The following is a 20,869-nucleotide window of genomic DNA, read 5'->3' on the forward strand; positions in this document are numbered from 1 at the left end:
GGGGAGATCTCCTCGATTAATTCAAAAAGGGCTTGTCTGCCGAAACGAAACCTCTCCATCAGCTCACTGAATAGATGTCCAGTGGGTTTGTTCGATCACGGACGACTCTTTCTCTTCTTAATGCCCTTTCATTGTTAAACATGTAAACAAGACGCACTGCCATCGCTATGTTCCTTCTTGCCTGTCTTACGTTACCATGGATACTAGTCTGTCTTTCCGATTTACGCCTGCTCCACACTAGGCGTAAAAGTTACACCCAGGCGCAACGCATACAGGGCTTAAGTGGTGCACTAGTCATAACTTTAGTTTGGTCTTAACCTTCGGTTCTACGTCGGACGTAGAGTTACACCCAGTCGTACGCCCAGCTGGTGCACTCCACTCCTGAAGATCTTTAACCCTTTGGAATCCTGGGCTAATTTGGCTGTGTTCACATACTTTTGATTTGTCTTACTAAACCCCATTTAAGAAATGTTTAGCATGTCAATATTTGGCATACATTTTGTTAAGACAACCTTAACTATATCAACTGATTCGTCATGTTCTCAAAGCACTGCTGAGATAAAGTCAACCTGCAGCTTGAAAAAATCTTGCTTAGACTCATGACAATTAAACTTAATCTGATAATATGGAGGTGAAATGTCCTAAAAAGGCCACCGTACAGAGGATAAAACATGGTCACAAGACTATAATATTCTACATTTCTTTGTATGTCTTTCTCCCTCACACACACTGTAAAGTCAAACAGAGCCTAAGGCTTTAAAAAATATAAAATAAAAAACAGATTACAAGTAGTAGAAAAATAATATATGGATACATATCAATAATAAAATAGCTTGATTTTAATCAGAAATTAAATCATTAGAGCTACAAATATGTTTCATTTAAATACAAATCACCAATTGATAGGGATAGACAACAGGTGTGTAATGATCGCAGTCCTGCCTCCTCTGGCAAGCTGGGTGCAATCACCCTAATAACAGAGCCAGTGCAGCATCCTCAAGAAGGATTTTAAATAGTTGCTGTGTGCGATCCTGGTAGACGGGAGGCATTTCTACCGAGTCAGGACAGGCAGCCGGTAAGATCACATCCATCATGCTGTGAGAGCTCCGCAGAGCCGCTAGTGAATGTTCTGTTAAATTGTTTGCGTGTGTTCCACGTGTTTGTTAGAACTCTGCGCAGCATTGTTTACATGTGTGGTTTCAATGTGGTGCGTTAATTGTGCGGCACATTCAGAGCTTAGACGCGCTGTTTATTTATCTTAGAAAGTAGACATTTTCATTTACTAAAAACCTTCTAATACAATCCTGTTAATTTATTCCACTGAAGATTCCTGCTAAAAAGGGGAGGAAATAATCTTTCTTGTTAAAAGAATTCATTTAATTTAGTAGAAGCGTTAATAGTGAAGTCTTTAATTCATTGAATACCTCTGTTAAAGGAGGAAAGAAGCTTTCTTGTTTAGAAATAATTAATGTCTTGTTATAAAGAATTCATTTGATTTTAAAAACATTGATAGTGAAGTCTTGTTTAATTTCATTGAATACCTCTGTTCTAGGAGGAAATAATAGTTTCTTGGTTAAAAATAAATACATTTGATTTAACATTTCCAGTAAAAAGTCAAGTTAAAATAATCTGCTTTATTTACATGTTTACATGATTTATGTGATAAACTTACAAATTCTATAATGTTCTCTTTTTGTTTTCAAAGGTTTTTCACCTGCTTAAAGCTGCATACAGTGCTTCATAAAGTGAACTTGAAAGTGAAAAGCTGTGTCACTGGAGTGAAATCCTGTTCCCAAAGTCCAGTAGACGCCTCATCCCTTTCAAGTGTGGAATATACACACAAAGCCCAGGAAACTTGACACACACACACACTCTAACTATACATTACAAAACCAGTATTTCCTCTCACGGTTTCCTGCATCTCCATGTCTGTGTGTTCCCAGGAGTCGTTGTCCTCCCAGCTGGCGGAGAAGGAGCAGCTGATGGAGAAATGGAGGAAGGAGAGAGACACTTTAGTCTCTGCTCTGGAGGTCCAGTTACAGAAGCTGCTCTCCAGCCAAGTGGAGAAAGAGAAGCTCATCCAGCAGCTGCAGAACAATAGCACACACACACCAGCAGAGGTCAGTGCAACACAAAGAACACAAGATGGAACTTTATTTATCCCCTTGGGGAAATTCAGGTGTTTGTGGCAGCAACAGCGTGAGAGTTAAAAACAGGATTCACACACGCAAAAATGAAATGATAAAGTAACTATTGAAACAGGATATCAGAGTAAGAAGTTGAGCATTTGTAGGAACATGTTTTAATGTACACAAGTGTGCAGATTTGATCTAGCATAACACACACTGAAGATGTCAGAAGGGTCTGCTTTTTACACCGAAGAGACTGACCAGGAGCATTTAGAGATAGAGAGGGAGGATACATGCTCGTATTTCCAGATATCATTCCTCCTGTCATGGCTTTTATTGGATTGTTTCACCTTCAGGAAAAAGTAGTTTGAGACATCCTGGTAGTGTGTTTTTTTCACTTCTGCACACTGAGAGTTTGAAACAACGAGTTTCATTCAGTGTTATTTCAACTTTTTTAAATAAGATCTCTTGCAAGAACACAGGAAGACTGACTTAAATCTCGATTAAACTCCACCTTGAGCCAACACCCCTCCCTCCCCTGCCCCAATCCTAACGACAAAATCAAACTGTGATTACTGAAGTTAAAGATTAGACCGTCTCCTGACTACTTGAACAGTTTACTTCTGATTTCACTCCTATGGTGTGATAACCTCCTAAGTATCTCCAATGTTGTTGAGATTAAACACACCACTGAATCTTTAGCAAAGCCAGGGTTTGTGTTGCAGAGGTATTTTGGGTGTATGATAAGAAAGCAGAGATCTTAAGATTGCCAGTTTGAATCTTTACACACTTTAAGAGTAAACATGAAATGGTCCAAACTCTGAAAATCTACTATTCAAGTTCTTCAGAGCAAGTCAATTTAAGAGCTCTGCTGACAAGTCAGTGTGTACAATGACAATTATAGGGGACAAAATACAAAAAGACACATTAAAATCCCCAAGAACTGGCAACAAGTCATCTTTATGTAGTTCAACTTAATTACAATGTTTCATGAATGAAAATAAATATAGCAAGATGGAGAAATGAATTATTCTATCCTTATATCATTATTATATCCTCTCCTAACTATAATGACTCGGAACCAAATCGTCTAACAAAAAGGGATAACAGTTTGTCCTTCAATATACATTTAGGATATGTTTTTCCCTCTCCATTAAGAGTAAGCCTTACAAAAGTTAAAGTGGTTATGTCTGTGGCCCATGGGCGTCGCAGCCATTATATGAGGGTGGGACAAGTCCCCCCCACTTTTTCAAATGATTAGTTTAGACCCCCCCCACTTTTACTATGCGGAAAGTCCGTGAATCGGTCTATCCACTCGCCGCACTTTGTAAAGCGCTGTGTCAGTGCTTCACTATCAAATGAAATCCATTCCACTTGCTTATTGAGAGAATGCCCAAATCAATGAAACTCCGTACCATGTTTTCACTGCTACTTTGTACCAAGGCAGATTCTCACATAGCGCGCGCATGTTGTCATAGTTGGACAGCTCAGGGGCCTCATTTATAACGCCTTGCGTAGGATTGACGTAGGAAGGTTGCTTACGTAGTACAAAGCACAAAAATAGGTACATACATTTTCCGCCATTTTCCGATTCACAAAACATTGCGTACCGGCGAGGGAAGTGCGTACGGCACTCCCTACGCCTGTTTCCTTTGATAAATCACAATCGACTCGTAACGCCCATATTTGCCTATACATAGTCAAAGAAACGCCCATTCATTCATTCATTTTGACTGACTGCATGAAGAAGATCGCAGGAAATTACGATAGAACAGCTAAAAAAGACATCTCACACCGTGTCAGATTTTGGTTATTGTGGGGAGGTCGAGATAAATCATATTGTTTGGTGGATGCAGTTTGAACCAGAGTAGCAGCATGGAGGTCGGATCGTCACCAAAATAAATAAATAAGTGGTCCGAAAAAAGTTAATGACAAAAGAAATACACATAACCTTCCTCAGGCAGTGTGTTTGTACCGGGGACAGGAGACCCCCCCTTGATGAGAAACTAAGAAATGATGGGGGAATCCCTCCGGAGTGGAGTCATGACGACTGGATCTGAATTATTTTGTTGTATTTGGTGGTTTGAGTTCCAGCTGTCGATCAGCAACTATATATCCATAATCCACCAGTTAAAGGAAATACAATGTGTTGTGTTATATTAGCTGTTTACCACATATGGTGTTCTTAGTTTCCATACCTCCTGGGTTTTACGAGCCACTTATCAAGTCTTGGCAAACGGCATAAAACGTGATAGTATATAAAACCATGCTCGTATCTACAACCTATAGAAATGCAAAACGGCGTCAGTTTAGACGTAATTCTGTCCTCCTGCTTACCGCATCATTTATGAGAAAACATTTCATAACATTAACACAACATATTCGAGGTGGTTTTAAATAACATATCCGTATTTATTTATTTCTCCAAGTTATGTTTTTGTGTGCACTGAGGAGTCTCAAACAGGCGTTTGTTTCATCATTTTAAGATTGGCTTTAATCAATGTTTGAAAAGGAATTCTTCATATTTGATAAATGAGAGGTAACATTTTATTTATGGTATTATTTCCACATATTTCTCTCCATTCTTTCTTCTGCCAACGGTGTTGCAGTTTCTCGTCTCTCCCGTGTGTGTGCTTAGTGCGTACGCATGGGTTCGAGTTTGCGTGGAGGACCGCACATTTTCCCGTCAAGTTAGTATTTTATAAATTGCAAACATTGCGTAGAAACTGGCGTACGCCATTTTTTGAGCGTATATCCCTTTATAAATGAGGCCCCTGATCTGTTGTATGAAGCGATGCCGGTAGCGGAGGTAAGGCACACACACCAAATGATCAGGAAATGGTTAATACAGCGAAAATCAAAGCTGACGATCTCTTGGTTTGATAAGTTTTCTCCCCCAGACAACGTGGGCATAAGAACATTTTTTTCAAAGAAGAGGAAAGTAAGTCATCAGCTGGTAGCAGTTAACAGTGATGGCGGCGTCTCACTTCTGGAGAGGAGTTTCGTCTTTATGTCATGGTAGAGAGATACCTACTGCTTGGGACTTTGAGTCTTCAAAATGTCCAATGTCACAGACTGGGACTTACTTTAGAGTCAGTTGTATTTACATTCAGTATGACTTGTTATGATTCAATGTGAAAGAGTATACTGCTCAATAAATAATGATCACTTCACCACCTCTCTTGACATCTAGGCACTTGAGAGTGAGTCAGAGGCAGAATACAGGGACAGTGGAGAGAGGTCCATTGCTGAGGTGAGTGATGAAAGGGAAATGACAGTTGAGAGTAAATTGTGATGTGGACTCTCATCCCAGGATTTTAAGGAAATCAGTGGGGATCTTGAACAGGAAACATTTCAGTCAAGGGGCATCATATGACCAATATAGACAGAAGAGCAACATTTATTTGAACATTTAAGTCAATGCTACCATTCCTAGGTGAACTTAACATCCGTATGGAGTCAGATCAGTCTCAATATTAATAAATGCTCACAGAAGGATTCACAAATGTATTTTGCGATTTATATATAAATGACTCTCCACAACAATATCTCTCAATGCACTCGAAAATATTTATTGTTGTATATAAATGTGCAAAAAATGGGCATTTAAACTGCTTTTTATTAATTCAAAGACAGCTCTGAATTCATAATCAAATATGTTTCCTTTCTTTACTACTGGATGAAATTACAAAATGTACCCATCATTTTCCTCATGCTAGTATAGCCACATAAAAGTATCAAACCACCTGTTAAAATGCACCAGAATATAGGAAATCTATATTTTTTTTCGCCCCCACACCCCCCGTTAAAAATGTCCCCCCCACATTCAGGATGCTTCCTACGCCCATGCTGTGGCCCCAGTGTAAATAACAACTTTATTATACAACTTCTCTATTGATTGGTTGTGCTGTTACTATACATTATATATCTCTAGTGGCTGATGAAGCTTCACTTCTGTTCACTGAAGCATTAGCTTAGTCTGTATATGGAAAATCTCACTTTCCACAGGTTGTGACCCGGCACATTAATGGCAGACGGTGACCGGTGTTGCTCTGTTTGACAGGAAGCGCTATCAGTGGTGAGTGAGGATCAGCCCATATTCGAGCCGCCCTACACCGCAGTGCAAATGAAGGCCGAGATGACATCGCCCGGCGCGTTCAGCCAGGCCTCGAAGAGTCCCGAGCCCACCGAGCCCGAGTGGGGGGGGGGTCAGCAGCTCAGAACCCTGGGAAAAGAGGCGAACACGTCAATGGCACCAGGTGAGTCAGAGGGGCCGAGGTTCCCGAAATATGTGACTGTAGGTTTGTCACGGTGCGTTTCAGCATCTGGGTTTTTCCACACCCTAAAACTGTTTGTTTATTGTTCTCTATACCAAATTTAACAACGAGTCTTGTTTTCCTTAAACATCCATCATACTTATGGTGCTTATGTTTGAATGTCAAATGTGGGTGTTTTTAAAAGAATCATTACGGAAACGGTTGGTGGAAAGTCATCTAGTAAAAGCATGCATTTTGAGCTACTGGTACTTTTAAGATCTCAATGTTATGCTAGTTAAAACTTGTTTGACGTTTAGATGTTACCAGCATCTCTCCAGAGTAAGCATTTACATTTAAAAAAAGCATCAAATACCATAGATTGCTAAAACTTTGACAAGCGGTTCCTAACCCTTTTTCGTGTGACCCCTCACAAAAAATGGGTCTCATTGTGGTCCCATATCATTTTTCAGATGATTGAGTTGTTAGAAGTTAAAATAATCAATTTTTCACAAAAAAAAAGGGTTCAAAGAATTAATAAAGTTGTTTCTTCTCTTAGTTATTTAACTTTGAATGTTTTGGCTGATAATGCCTAATTTATAATCAGTGTTAATGTAGATAGAAATGACTCCACCTTGAGCACTTACAACATTAAAATGCTATGAGACTATTTATTCAAATGATGTCATACCTGTATATGATATCAGTCACAGGGGCCGTCTTCCTGCATGATGAGTATGTTTACTCAGAATACTTTTGTATTCTTACCAAAGTAAAACAGTACTTCTTTCAACTGCTGCTATGTAGAAAAATAACAACTCAGTGTTCATACAGGTTGGATCAACAGAAGTTACTTGGTGTAAATATTTCAAACAACTTATGACGTGTTGATTTCAAACAGTTTGAAGACTTAATCTTTCTTCTGTCAGCTACAGATACTGGCAAACAGAGCAAGAGGAAATAGCCTTGTATCAACAAAAAGTGTGAAATCTATTTTCAGATTAGTAGCAATAACACATGTCTCATCATACGAAATGATTCAATAAGTTATATGAGAGGATAAATGGGAGTGTTGTGACTCTAAATAACATTGAAAGGTTTAAATGAACTTTTCTCTTCCTTCCATTTAAGCCGTGAGTCCCCTGTGGACTGCAGCGTCAACAAGCGCTCCAGACACATGAGCAACGACGGGGCCCCGATGCCGTACCAGGCCTCGTATCCGGAGCCCCGCGTGAGCCCACAGACGGCAACCCCCCCCAGACGGCAACCCCCCCCAGACGGCAACCCCCCCCAGCAGCGCCACAGAGGAGAAGAGGGTCTTCGTGCCAGCAGGTGAGTCACTTAACCTCCATCAGCCTCCATCCTCACAAGACCAATACCACTAGAGCTGTCACACACGGAGCTTGTGCAATGACTCAATCAAAGATGAACAAAGCGTTTTCCGCCAAACTACTACACTACTCTCCAGTGGCACAGATAAACAATAACGCTACATTGGAAAACATATATTGGTTTTAAGAAGGGGATGAACTTTGAGTCCATCTTTGGCTTTTGGAAATCCTCTTTAAAGTCTGAAAAGTCCAACTAGCAATACTCACTTGTTTTCATCCCATGAAAAGACCAAAACCAGAGAAATTCTTAAACCAAAAAGTATTACCCCGTATCCAAGGTCTGATACATAGAGCTCAATTGTTGTCCAAATACATGAAAAACCCACCAATCCTAGTACAAGCAGTACTATTGCTGTAAATACTTGATGTCTTTTAATCCGCAGCTGAATATAGTCCCAAACATTTACTTGTACTCCTGTTTCAAAGTCAGCTTTATTGTCAAGAATTCTACATGTTGTACATCCAGAAATCTGGAAATATCGTTTCCTGCAGTCCTACAGTGTGACATATATACATCAAACAAAAAGGGCCTAGATAAACATGGTATACATTAAACAAAACAAAGGGCCTAGTTACTGTTAAAACTACAGTGCATATCTCTTTCAGGAAGCCGTTTAAAAACATGAAACTAAAGATTCTCATCTTCATTAGGAATGAATGAGCTTGGGGCTGAGTGTCACAGGAAGTCAGCCAGCTTAGAGACAGTACTGCATCTTTATGTGATCTGTTGACTATAGGGGAAAGTGTAGAATAACATCAGCCGTATCCATCAAGACACAGGAGACAGAATATCCTTCAGTTGAATAAGAATGTGTCTCTAAAGGTAACATTTGTCCCAAAACATAAAATAACATCAGTCGAAGTTAAAAGACCTTATTTTTAAATAGATGGTCTGAAGAAAGTTTTCTACAGCTGAACTGTGAGCAGTGGACTTCCCTTTTTCTTTGCAGAATAAAATCACTGACACACAACTTGGAGTAAAGGCAGTGGTGTGTCACTGCTAACTGAGTAGTCACAGTTAGGATTTAGACAACTTGCGCTTAGTCCATTTCATCCTCACTATGAATCATTGGTCTAGCCATCTAAAAATGTACCTGGCGGCATATTTTAGGATCCCATCGTCCTTAGAGACTCATTTTATAGCATATCAAAGCAGTACGTTTCAGTGAGTCAGACTCTCTGGAGGGATCCCACCTCAGACGTGCTCCAGAGGCATGCAGTGAACAATTTAAAACTCAGCTCTTTGAAAACCAAAGAGAATCTTCAATGAGTCAACAGCACCGGGATATTTTTGCTTCATAATTCACGGATGTTGCATCACAGTGGCATGTGTTCACCAAGGACAATCAGGACATGAGTGTGTGGTGGCTCCTGCCTAATATTACGGGCAATTTACAGTCATTGTGTGCTACTGGAAATTAGCTTGGTCCTGAATCTGAGAAATAATATCACAATGCTGTAACGAGACATTGAGTTCAACTCTTATTCAAATATGGCTATGAAAAAAAAAAGCGACAAATCTTAAATTGCCCAGTCCTTGCTCACATAAGCACTCAGGGTTGTCAAAACCACCACAAATAACAATATTTGTGCATCTTTACTGAAGACTCAGGGGCTGTGTGCAGCTCAGCATTAACCGTTTGTATTTGTTTACTTCCTGTTCTCTTCAGGGGGTATAGTTGGCGGAAGCGGTGGCCTATGGAGAGCCGGGCAAGACATACAAAATAAGAAAAACACTATTTATTAACAGTAAATGTAACTTCAAATTGTATGTGTCAATCTGTTTTGGGCATTGCATTAAAACACATTTAAACATTTTTTAATTAAGGCCCTTGAAGATATTTTAAAAAGATGTAATAAAACAAAAGCTGAAAGACATTTTCTGAAACAAAAAAATATGAATGGATCACAAAAAACATGCATCAATGTTTACAGATTGAGTAATTGAGCTCTTATAATAAGAAAGTGCCTGATATGGTTTGTCCACAAACCTTTCAATAACAAAGACGTTTTAAAAAAAAGTTGTATTTAAAATTTAAAAAAGGAAAATTATCTGTCTCATGATTACATTTACTTCCTCTCTCTTATTGTACAAAAACATTCATGAGTTTACATATTATTCATGTTTAAAATGGAAGTTTTTGTCTTACTAAATGCTACGTTGCCTAAAAGCTTGAGCAGAGTAAGTCTTCGCTGAGTCTTAAGTTTCCATGTTTTTGTTATTTCTTCAGGTGGTTTCTCCCAATTGCATATTATACCATTTAAATGCGTTTAATTTGTTTTCTTTCTGTCTGCAGTCACAGTATTTTCTCCATTCGGATACTGAGGATTGAAGACATATACGGTTCCGCACAGTCAGCGAGTGAGTTGCACTTTAAAATGTTGATTTTAGACGTGTTAAAGTATGCTTCTGACTGGCATCGTTGTGCAAAAATGATCTCTAATTTCTCTCGTCTTCTGTCATCAGGTTGTGTCTGTGTGACCTGGCTGGATCGGAGCGGTGTGCAAAGACTCAGAATAAAGGAGAGCGCCTGAAAGAAGCTGGGAACATTAACACGTCTCTGCTCATACTTGGAAAATGCCTCAACGCACTGCGACACAATCAGCAGGCCAAGTGAGACGTTAACCTATCTGGGAATGTTCGAATGGTTTTAAATCGTGATTTAAAAAAAAAAAATGTGATTTAAAAACAGTCAAAATGTTGAGGAAAAAAAATTCTGAGAAAAAAAGATAAAATTTAGAGAAAATAAATCTGTGAAAAAATTCAAAATTACAGATGGAGCGTCTTATTTTGGACAGTTTAAAACGCGAGGGTCGGGATTGGTTCGTGCACGGTCCGTGATGGCCGGCCGGCCCCCAGTCTGACTTGATACCGCCCCCATGATAAATAAATGTAATTATTGTGAAGCCAGCTGCAATGGATCATTGATCCACCAGGGGGTGCAGTGGGGTTCCACACTGGAGTCATGTGTGGAGTCTTGTACAGTATGTCTGGTACTAATGTATAGCGGATCTTTGTTAAGATCCATATGTCACGGATAGGATCATAGTCTGCGCTAAATAAGACATGTAATCATTTACAAAACATCACCATGTTGTTATTTAACAAAATAATGTTTAGTCGAAAAAAAAAAAAAACGAGCCGGCTCTCCCGATTTTTAATCCTAATTTAATCATCATCATTGTTTATGTTCGCCGAATTGACATGAAATCACTGACAAATATGAATATTCTGTATTCAACTTCATTGAAACGATCAGGATGGGTGTTATTTTTCCCGTGTATTACATGGGCACATTCTCAACAAAGTTACGTAACGAAACATTCTGTATTCCTCGCTTACTTCCTTAAACCTTTGTCCTCCTTATCTCTTTCATTACTTTTTATTTAATGCTTTTGAATGTTTTGAAATTATGAATGTACAGTAAGGCATAGTAATCATAGATAACACGGCAGGGTCCGTTACAGTTTGTTTTCATCTGATTTCAAATATTTCAAATGTTAATAAATACATTCTCAGTGTTCAAGTCAATAATAGTCATATAAGAAAAGTACTGATCTAATAACAGAGATTTTATAAGGACTTTTCAATGTTCGACATCGCTCATGTGAAATACAGTAAACTGGATGTTGTGGTGCCGAGAGGCGGGGTATCAAAAGTACAAGCTAAACTTTTATTTAGCATCTGAACACACTTGTAAACAACGTGATGCCCGGGAAGCGAAGACCCGGCGGAAACAGCTGGTCTGGTTCACTAAAATGTCCGTGTACAGTATATCTGGTACTAATGTATAGCGGATCTTTGGATCCATATGTCACGGATAGGATCATAGTCTGCGCTAAATAAGACATGTAGTTAGACGCTCGTGAATTGTCAACGGGGGGGGGGGCCTCTCTGCACGGAGGAGCCGCGGAGAAGAGACACACGTTCACTAAGCCGAATCACAGTGATCTGCTATTTTAAAGTAAATTCAACACATATCGACCCTAAATATAGCATATATTAAGAACGAGAAAGTGTTAACATCGTTTTTTGTAAACATATGACCAATGTGCGAGGGTGATGACATCAGAGCATCGTCCTATGGGCTTAGCCCCGGACAGGTACAACAGGTATTCACTCAGAGGGGGGTAGTTACCCATTTACATGTCAAAAAGCAACATACAGTAGGCGGGTGGGGGATGGTGAACGTTTACATTTATCTACAGAATACATTTAATTTAAGGGGAGCAGTTACTGAGAAGTATATAATGAGAACTGCTACCAATGGTGGCCTATTTAGTTTATTAAGAAATACATATTTGTAGCTTTTTTTTTTTTATCTGCAGTAGGAAATGCAGAGAGTAGCGACAGGGCTGGTCCAACCTGATCTGTAAAGTGATCTAACTAAGTGCTATTCATTTTCTTGACGGGGAAGTGCAGTGTAAATGGGGGGGCTTATATGCATTTGAAAAGCAATATAAATCACAGAGTTCGTATACAATAGGCATTAAAAGCACCATCGATAACCATTGCCCTTCTCCTATTCAAACCAAAAGAGAAAATGCAGATATTACACTCTGAAAAGAAAGGGTAGACATATCTGTACTCTTAGTGCCAAGTAGCTAAGCTATTCATTCGCAGAAATGTAAAGTGATCTATCTAAGTTCTATTCATATTCTTGATGGGAAGAGTTAGTATACAATAGTTAGAGTTAGTATACTTTAAAAGCCTTCTCCAAATCAAACCAAGATATCTTGGGTATTCACTCAGAGGGGGGTCGGTGAACCGGGCAGAGTTTTTCGCCGGTCAACGTGTGTGAAAGTTTAAAGTTCAATCTTCCTTATTGAGCTTTAAAACAAATGAATAAGGACTATATATTATAATAAAACTATATATTGAGCTTTAAAACAAATGAATAACGAATGAATAACGACTATATATTATAGGAAATGAATAACGACTATATATTATAATAAAACTATATATTATTATAAAACTACATATATAGTTATATAATAAAACGACTATATATTATAATAAAATAAACACCGGCTGTTGTTATGCCTGCTGTAACATTTACTTACTCCGTTCTCCGCTTAAGTAATTATGCCGTTACAAGCTTCATAGTTGTATTTATCATCTAAATTTGCCGAAACAAGTTTAATATTCTGAAAGCCAAGACTTTGTTTATTTGAAATCAGATGAAAACAAACTGTAACGGGCCCATGTTATTCATATTCCGAGTCATAAAGACTTTATTTAAAATAAACATTTATAACTAGTTTAGGTTGTTTGAGAGGTACAGATGAAGCGTCTTATTTTGGACAGTTTAAAGTGCGAGGGTCGTGATCGGTTCATGCACGTTCCGTGATGGCCGGCCGGCCCCCAGTCAGACTTGATACCGCCCCCATGATAAATACATTTAATTATTGTGAAGCCAGCTGCAATGGATCATTGATCCACCAGGGGGTGCAGTGGGGTTCCACACTGGAGTCATGTGAAATCAACTTCTAAATAATAGATGTTGTTTAGTCGGAAAAAACGAACGAGCCGGCTCTCCCGATTTTTAATCCTAATTTAATCATCATCATTGATGTTTATGTTCACCGAATTGACATGAAATCACTGACAAATATGAATATTCTGTATTCAACTTCATTGAAACGATCAGGATGGGTGTTATTTTTCCCCACAATGACCAAGTCGCTGCAAATGATCCCATGTATTACATGTACATGGCCACATTCTCAACAAAGTTACGTAACGAAACATTCTGTATTCCTTGCTTACTTTTTATTTAATGCTTTATAACAGCTGGAATAGTTCGTTTAGAACAGGCACCTCACTCGCAATCTGCTCCTCCGCAACGCCTACCACCTACCTCCGGCTGAAATTATGAATGTACAGTAAGGCATAGTAATCATAGATAACACGGCAGGGTCCGTTACAGTTTGTTTTCATCTGATTTCAAATATTTCAAATGTCTGAAGTTAATAAATACATTCTCAGTGTTCAAGTCAATAATAGTCATATAAGAAAAGTACTGATCTAATAACAGAGATTTTATAAGGACTTTTCAATGTTCGACATCGCTCATGTGAAATACAGTAAACTGGATGTTGTGGTGCCGAGAGGCGGGGTATCAAAAGTACAAGCTAAACTTTTATTTAGCATCTGAACGATCTGAACACACTTGTAAACAACGTGATGCCCGGGAAGCGAAGACCCGGCGGAAACAGCTGGTCTGGTTCACTAAAATGTCCGTGTACAGTATATCTGGTACTAATGTATAGCGGATCTTTGTTAAGATCCATATGTCACGGATAGATATTATATATAGAGATGGGATGGCAGAAGGTGCTATATATATATATATATATATATATAATTCCAAAGCTGGTAAAGACCTTTCAAATTTAGCAATAATAGTCATATAAGAAAAGTACTGATTTGTTCTTGAATATTATAATAAAATAAACACCGGCTGTTGTTATGCCTGCTGTAACGTTTACTTTCTCCGTTCTCCGCTTAAGTAATTATTACTTCCTGGTTAGCTTTCCGCTCGAAATTTAAATCTGAAAATGGCAAAATAACGGAGAAAAAAACGTTCACAGAGAAGACGACAACAATTGTCACTTGCACTTGTCATTTAGCATCTGAACACACTTGTAAACAACGTGATGCCCGGGAAGCGAAGACCCGGCGGAAACAGCTGGTCTGGTTCACTAAAATGTCCGTGTACAGTATATCTGGTACTAATGTATAGCGGATCTTTGTTAAGATCCATATGTCAGTAGAGATGGGATGGCAGAAGGTGCTATATATATATATATATATATATATATATATATATATATATATATATATATATATATATATATATATATATAATTCCAAAGCTGGTAAAGACCTTTCAAATTTAGCAATAATAGTCATATAAGAAAAGTACTGATTTGTTCTTGAATCAACTTTTTTATGGAAAATGTTTTATGTAATTTTATTTCATTTTAAATAAAATGAAAGACATTCACAGTTAATGTAATTAGATATACATTATTAATGCCATACATTTTTAAATGTAATTAGATATACATTATTAATGCCATACATTTTTGCATAAATATTTATTCAGTATGATAGCTGTCTAACAGAAGTTAAATCCATTTCTCACTTATTCTGACAATGTACTTAACCCCAAATAAAAGAACCCAATAAAAATAGTTGTTAAATAATAGTGAAGTCACGTTGTAATAACAATAATTCATCTCTCTCGGTTTTTTTTTGTTTTCTTTGTGTGCTTTGCCAAAAGCCACTGTGTCAAGTGTCCTAGTTGGGTTAACGTAACGAACAGCAGCCGGCTCTCGATTTTTAATCCTAATTTAATCGTTTATGTTCGCCGAATTGACATGAAATCACTGACAAATATGAATATACTGTATTCAACTTCATTAAAATGTTATTAACGTGCCTAAACTCAGTAATTCACTAAAAATTACTGATCCCTCCGCGTCGCGGAGGGATCTTGATCCCTGGGTGTTATTTTTCCCCATAATGACCAAGTCGCTGCAAATTATCCCGCTTATTACATGGCCACATTCTCAACAAAGTAACGACATGACTCCCAATATTAATTAAAATGCTTTTATGGATTTAGAAAATATTTTTATTGATTTAAAACATAGTTCTATGTATTGATTTAAATTTACATGCATCCGCTAAGAAAAATAGTCCGTTGTTACCGTTTTTTAAACAGTCAGAATGAAACGGCAGCTCTCAGCTGTGTGTTCACACTCCTAACTCTGATCTTTCTTTTCCAACAGTTAAGTTAACTGTAGGTTACTCTGAGTGACAAGCTTACAGTTAGTGAAGTAACACTTTTTTTTTGTGAGTCACGACCTCGCTGTTTCATTCTAACATAACGCTCCAAATATGACTGTTTCCACTCGGACTTCAATACAGCAACACCATTGTTTGGTTTCCATGGTAGCGTGTCTCTTTAGTAGCGTGCACTCCTTTCCTGTAAATTACAGGTCCAGCCAGGCAAAACAGTAATATGAAATATGAACGTTAGTTTTTAACTGAAATGATCAAATAAAGTCAAAATGTCACAGTGTTTACAAACATTGACCATACCGTTCACCAGCCCCCACCCCACTCTTTGTTTAAAACGAATTGGCCATCGGAATGTGTGTGTCCCAACCCCCCCCTGTGATATCTCTTCACAGGGGGGAGAGAGTTAGACGCTCGTGAATTGTCAACGGGGGGGGGGGGGCTCTCTGCACGGAGGAGCCGCGGAGAAGTGAATCACAGTGATCTGCTATTTTAAAGTAAATTCAACACATATCGACCCTAAATATAGCATATATTAAGAACGAGAAAGTGTTAACATCGTTTTTTGTAAACATATGACCAATGTGCGAGGGTGATGACATCAGAGCATCGTCCTATGGGCTTAGCCCCGGACAGGTACAACAGGTATTCACTCAGAGGGGGGTAGTTACCCATTTACATGTCAAAAAGCAACATACAGTAGGCGGGTGGGGGATGGTGAACGTTTACATTTCTCTACAGCAGTGGTTCCCAAACTTTTTGTGCCCAAGGCACACCAAAGGACAAGTAAAAATCTCAAGGCACACCTATTGTGCGAAATAGCCCTTATAACACGTGTTATCACTCATATCATGTAAAATATCTGTAAATGTGCATAATTATTTACTAATGCCAAATAAAATGTATAGATAGAACAATCAGTGGTTCAAGTTAGTATATTCCTCAGTGTAACATATCCACTAGTTGCAAAGCTTAAACATCTTTATATATTTTTTTATTTTAAGGGAAAGGATGTTTTCACTACTCAGTTTGTCAACTATGTTACGGACAAACTTGATGTCATTACAATCATTTGATTAAGTCCTGCACTTCAAGTAAAATCAAATTTGAAAGGCTCTTGAGTCTATTCTACCATATATCCAAAGATTTTTTAAAGTTTAAAAAATAATTGTATTAAAGTTTTGTTTTTTCATGTGATATGTTCAGCACTGTCATTAAGTTTAGGGATATTTTGTATTATAAAACTACCATACAGGTCATTTTGATAGTTTTAAGAGATGTCATGTAAAACTCCAACCTGTGTAGATATACATTATACTATAAAGGATATCAGAAGCACTATTTTAGATATTTTAAATTTGAAAAAATGAGGTGCAACATAGTTGACAATGAAAGTCAAACATTTGACGCAAATAACATAGTTGACTGGACACATTATTAACCATCAGCACTATGTTAATTTCAAGGCAGAAGTGCAAAATTCCATTGATAATGATGTGTAATGACGTCTACATGTCGTACAAATTGTCAACTAGGTTACCTGTCAACTAAGTTACTACAGTTATTACAGTACTGGGTAACTCAGTTGACAGGTAACCTAGTTGACAATTTCCCTATTTTGACCCATCATTTCAATGGTAGGCCTTGCCTGGATGACCACATGTCATTTTCTTGAACAGGTTAACATCACATTTGCACATATAATTGAATTAAAATCATTAAACAATTGTAAACCATAACAATGTACGTAACATTGTTGATTGTCAATGAGTATATTAATTGACCATGTGCTATTATACATAAAATATTGTAAAAATGTAGAGGACAATCACCACAGTGTGTTCAAAATGTCTGCCAAAGAGGAACATGGCATCATGTGATGCTGGTGACATGGTATTGGGACAAACAATTTTTGAGTTAAAGGGGGAAGTTCTGTTAGTAACATAGTTGACAGAACTTTTGCGGACATTCATATATTAAGATATTTAAATTATTTAAAGGGGGAAATCAATTAAAAATATGTTATTATTCTTTAGTATTTAGACTTTTGAAATAAATGAATCATTTTTTAAATTTACTTTAATGGTTTTTATTCATTATTTTGAATCCAAGACACCCTCAACTGAAAAACGGACATAGCAAAAACTGACAATTTAAGAACATCATGACACATTTCAAGCTAAATAAAGCATAGGATGCACATAATGTTTGTGTGATATTATAACATGCTTTCCAATAATAGGCAAAATATGATATTTTTGAAGAAAATAGTTAGAATAATTATAATTATCATCAATGGACATCAATGGACATGGAATGTACCCTAAATTGTAGAATCACTCAGCAGTTACATACACCAAACCTTCCAGTTATATTCCTATCAATATTATGAAGGCTTTTACAGAAGGGTTTGGTCATATATAATTCATAGCCTGAATTATATAACATTTTATACCTAAAAACATGGTGAAAATTGATATTTTAGGGCTGTTGACAGTATTTTCTGATTTATGGAGTGATACAAAGAGATATCCAAAATCCCTTCTGTAAAAGCCTTAGATACTAATATGACTACAAAATGAAACAATAATTTTGATCCTGGCTTTATCCAAAGTTCAGATTTCGGTTCCTGAAATGTGTTAAAATATGCGCATATTTCATGAGATAATGGTTCATTTGGATATTTAAACATGCTATTTCAGAAAACTTGTAATACAAAAAACAATTGCCTTATTGTAAGTAATTAACTGGAGAAATATTTAGCTGATATCTTTAAGTTAAAAATACCCTATTCACCTGGGGTGTCTCGCCTTAATTAGATGTTTGATAAGTGCAGATCACATAGTAAAACACGTACACAGATACATTATTTTGTATTTTTATTAAATTCGACAATGTCAATTTCACTTTCCACTATGTCCACCGTTGTTTTTCACAACCAATGGCAGAACTTTATTGAGGCCTGTAATTAGTCAACTACAGGTCTCTTGAGTCAGTCTTTTTCTTCCAAAAAGCTTGTGACAAGATGTTATTGCTCTTGGGGCATTAAAAACAAGATTTTAACTTTAGTTTTTTATATAATATCTGCATTTTCTATTGTGAAAAACTAAGTCTTAGTTATTTAATATATAGCGCCATCTCCTGGTTAAACCCTGAAATTGGAGAATAGTGGGAGGGCCTAACATTCCTGAATACTGGTCTTTGGCAGGCAACTGGCTGGCAACTGGCTGGCAGTCGGCAGGAAGCTGTATGCTGGGGTCCAAAATAAGAGGCTCCATCTGTACAGCTACCATTCTTTAATTAGATGTATGATAAGTAAAGATCACATAGTAAAACACGTACACAGATACATTATTTTGTATTTTTAGTAAATTCGACAATGTCAATTTCACTTTCCACTATGTCCACCGTTGTTTTTCACAACCAATGGCAGAACTTTATTGAGGCCTGTAATTAGTCAACTACAGGTCTCTTGGGTCAGTCTTTTCTTCCAAAAAGCTTGTGACAAGATGTTATTGCTCTTGGGGCATTAAAAACAAGATTTTAACTTTAGTTTTTTATATAATATCTGCATTTTCTAAAGTCTTAGTTTGGCCATAGTTATTTAATATATAGCGCCATCTCCTGGTTAAACCCTGAAATTGGAGAATTGTGGGAGGGCCTAACATTCCTGGATACTGGTCTTTGGCAGGTCTTAGGCAGGTAACTGGCTGGCAGTAGGCAGGAAGCTGTATGCTGGGGTCCAAAATAAGATGCCCCATCTGTAGGAAAAATAAATTCTCAACATTCATCATCAACGCTTCCTGCTTTACGTAACTTCTACAAGAGATAATTTAGCACAACGATTTTTTGTTAAGGCGAACTAGTGGTCATGGATTTCCATTTGCTCAGGGATGATCACATCCTTCAAAAATGTTTCAATATTAAGTAACAATCACTTAGAAACAAACATTTAACACATGTACTAGTGGTATTGTTCACATGTTCTGCCTTTGTGTGACAATCCAATGAAGTCAGTATACATTATTTAACTCACTTTCTCCTCCCAGGTTCGGGGCGGATCCAGCTCTGGCAGTTCCTGCTGGAGCTGCTGTCCGACAGCGGCAATTCCGGCATCATCACCTGGGAGGGAACCAACGACGAGTTCAAGATGACCGACCCGTACGAGGTGGCCAAGCGTTGGGGAGAGCGCAAGAACAATCCCAACATGAACTATGACAAGCTGAGCCGCGCTCTGCGCTACTACTACTATGAAAAGCAGTTCATTTCTAAGGTGAAAGGCAAGGACTTCGCATACAAGTTTGAATTCCAAGGCATCTCGCAGGCGCACCAGAATCACTCAGCGGAGGGGGGGATTGTTAAGTACCAGACTGAGATGCCTTACGCCCAGCCCTACCACAGCCACCAGCCCAAAATGAACTTCATGGGTACCAACTCCATCGCCGTACTGGAACTCTCCAAACAGCCCCATCTATCCTGGGCCAGCCATGACCAGACATCCCGCCACCCACTCCCACCTGAACCCAAACTACAAACAAAAAGACAGCAACTCCATCCATGATGCACCTGAGCTGAACCCTGTCTGAAAATGAAGGTGAAATGACGCTACGGTCTGTTTATATAAAGGACATTAAGATGTCATCTTTGTCACATTCCTTCTTTAAAGTGGACAAGACATGAGGGTTAATTAACGGAGGAAGGGAACGTTTTTTTGAAGTTCCAAGATTTGTAATGAATATACTGATGACACACTGTATTAACGGTTATTCAAATGATATTAAGCCAAGTTTATTTTGTAAGTACCTTGTTTAATTTGTAAAGTCATAGCATTTACCGTGTGAATGGCATAACTGTATTTTCAATTCTAAAAAGGTTGAAGCTGCCGCTATCCCATTCAATGACCTGACATTTGTAAAATAATTTGTACAGAATGATGGTTAAGTAGCAATATAACATTTACTCACGATGTAAAGCTAATAAATGATGCTTGTATCTGGAAATTGGCTCCTGGGTTTTATTATATACATATTTTGTACCGGAACTTGTCTTTTTGGTAATGGAAAAATTGCTTTACATGTGTGCACTTTGTTAAAAGGAATAGAAAACATTTGAGCACATTGGCCTTTTCACTTTTGTGACATAGGACTGATTCTTCTCTCGTTTGGCAATAAGCTCAAACCAGCAGCTTTAGTACAAACACTGACACAAGTGGGAAACTGCTAGCTTGATTCTGTCAAAATGAACTTCTTATGCTTATCAATTTAACACATTGTGTATTGTTTT

General features: G+C 37.8%; 1 pseudogene; it reads left to right on the top strand.

Annotated features, from left to right (window-relative positions):
- The first annotated feature begins 1,040 nt into the window (after positions 1-1,040).
- Positions 1,041-20,586, top strand: LOC117490899 (annotated as a pseudogene).
- Positions 20,587-20,869: the final 283 nt, after the last annotated feature.

The sequence above is a fragment of the Trematomus bernacchii genome, unplaced genomic scaffold, assembly GCF_902827165.1.
Source record: "Trematomus bernacchii unplaced genomic scaffold, fTreBer1.1, whole genome shotgun sequence".
Lineage (NCBI taxonomy): Eukaryota > Metazoa > Chordata > Actinopteri > Perciformes > Nototheniidae > Trematomus > Trematomus bernacchii.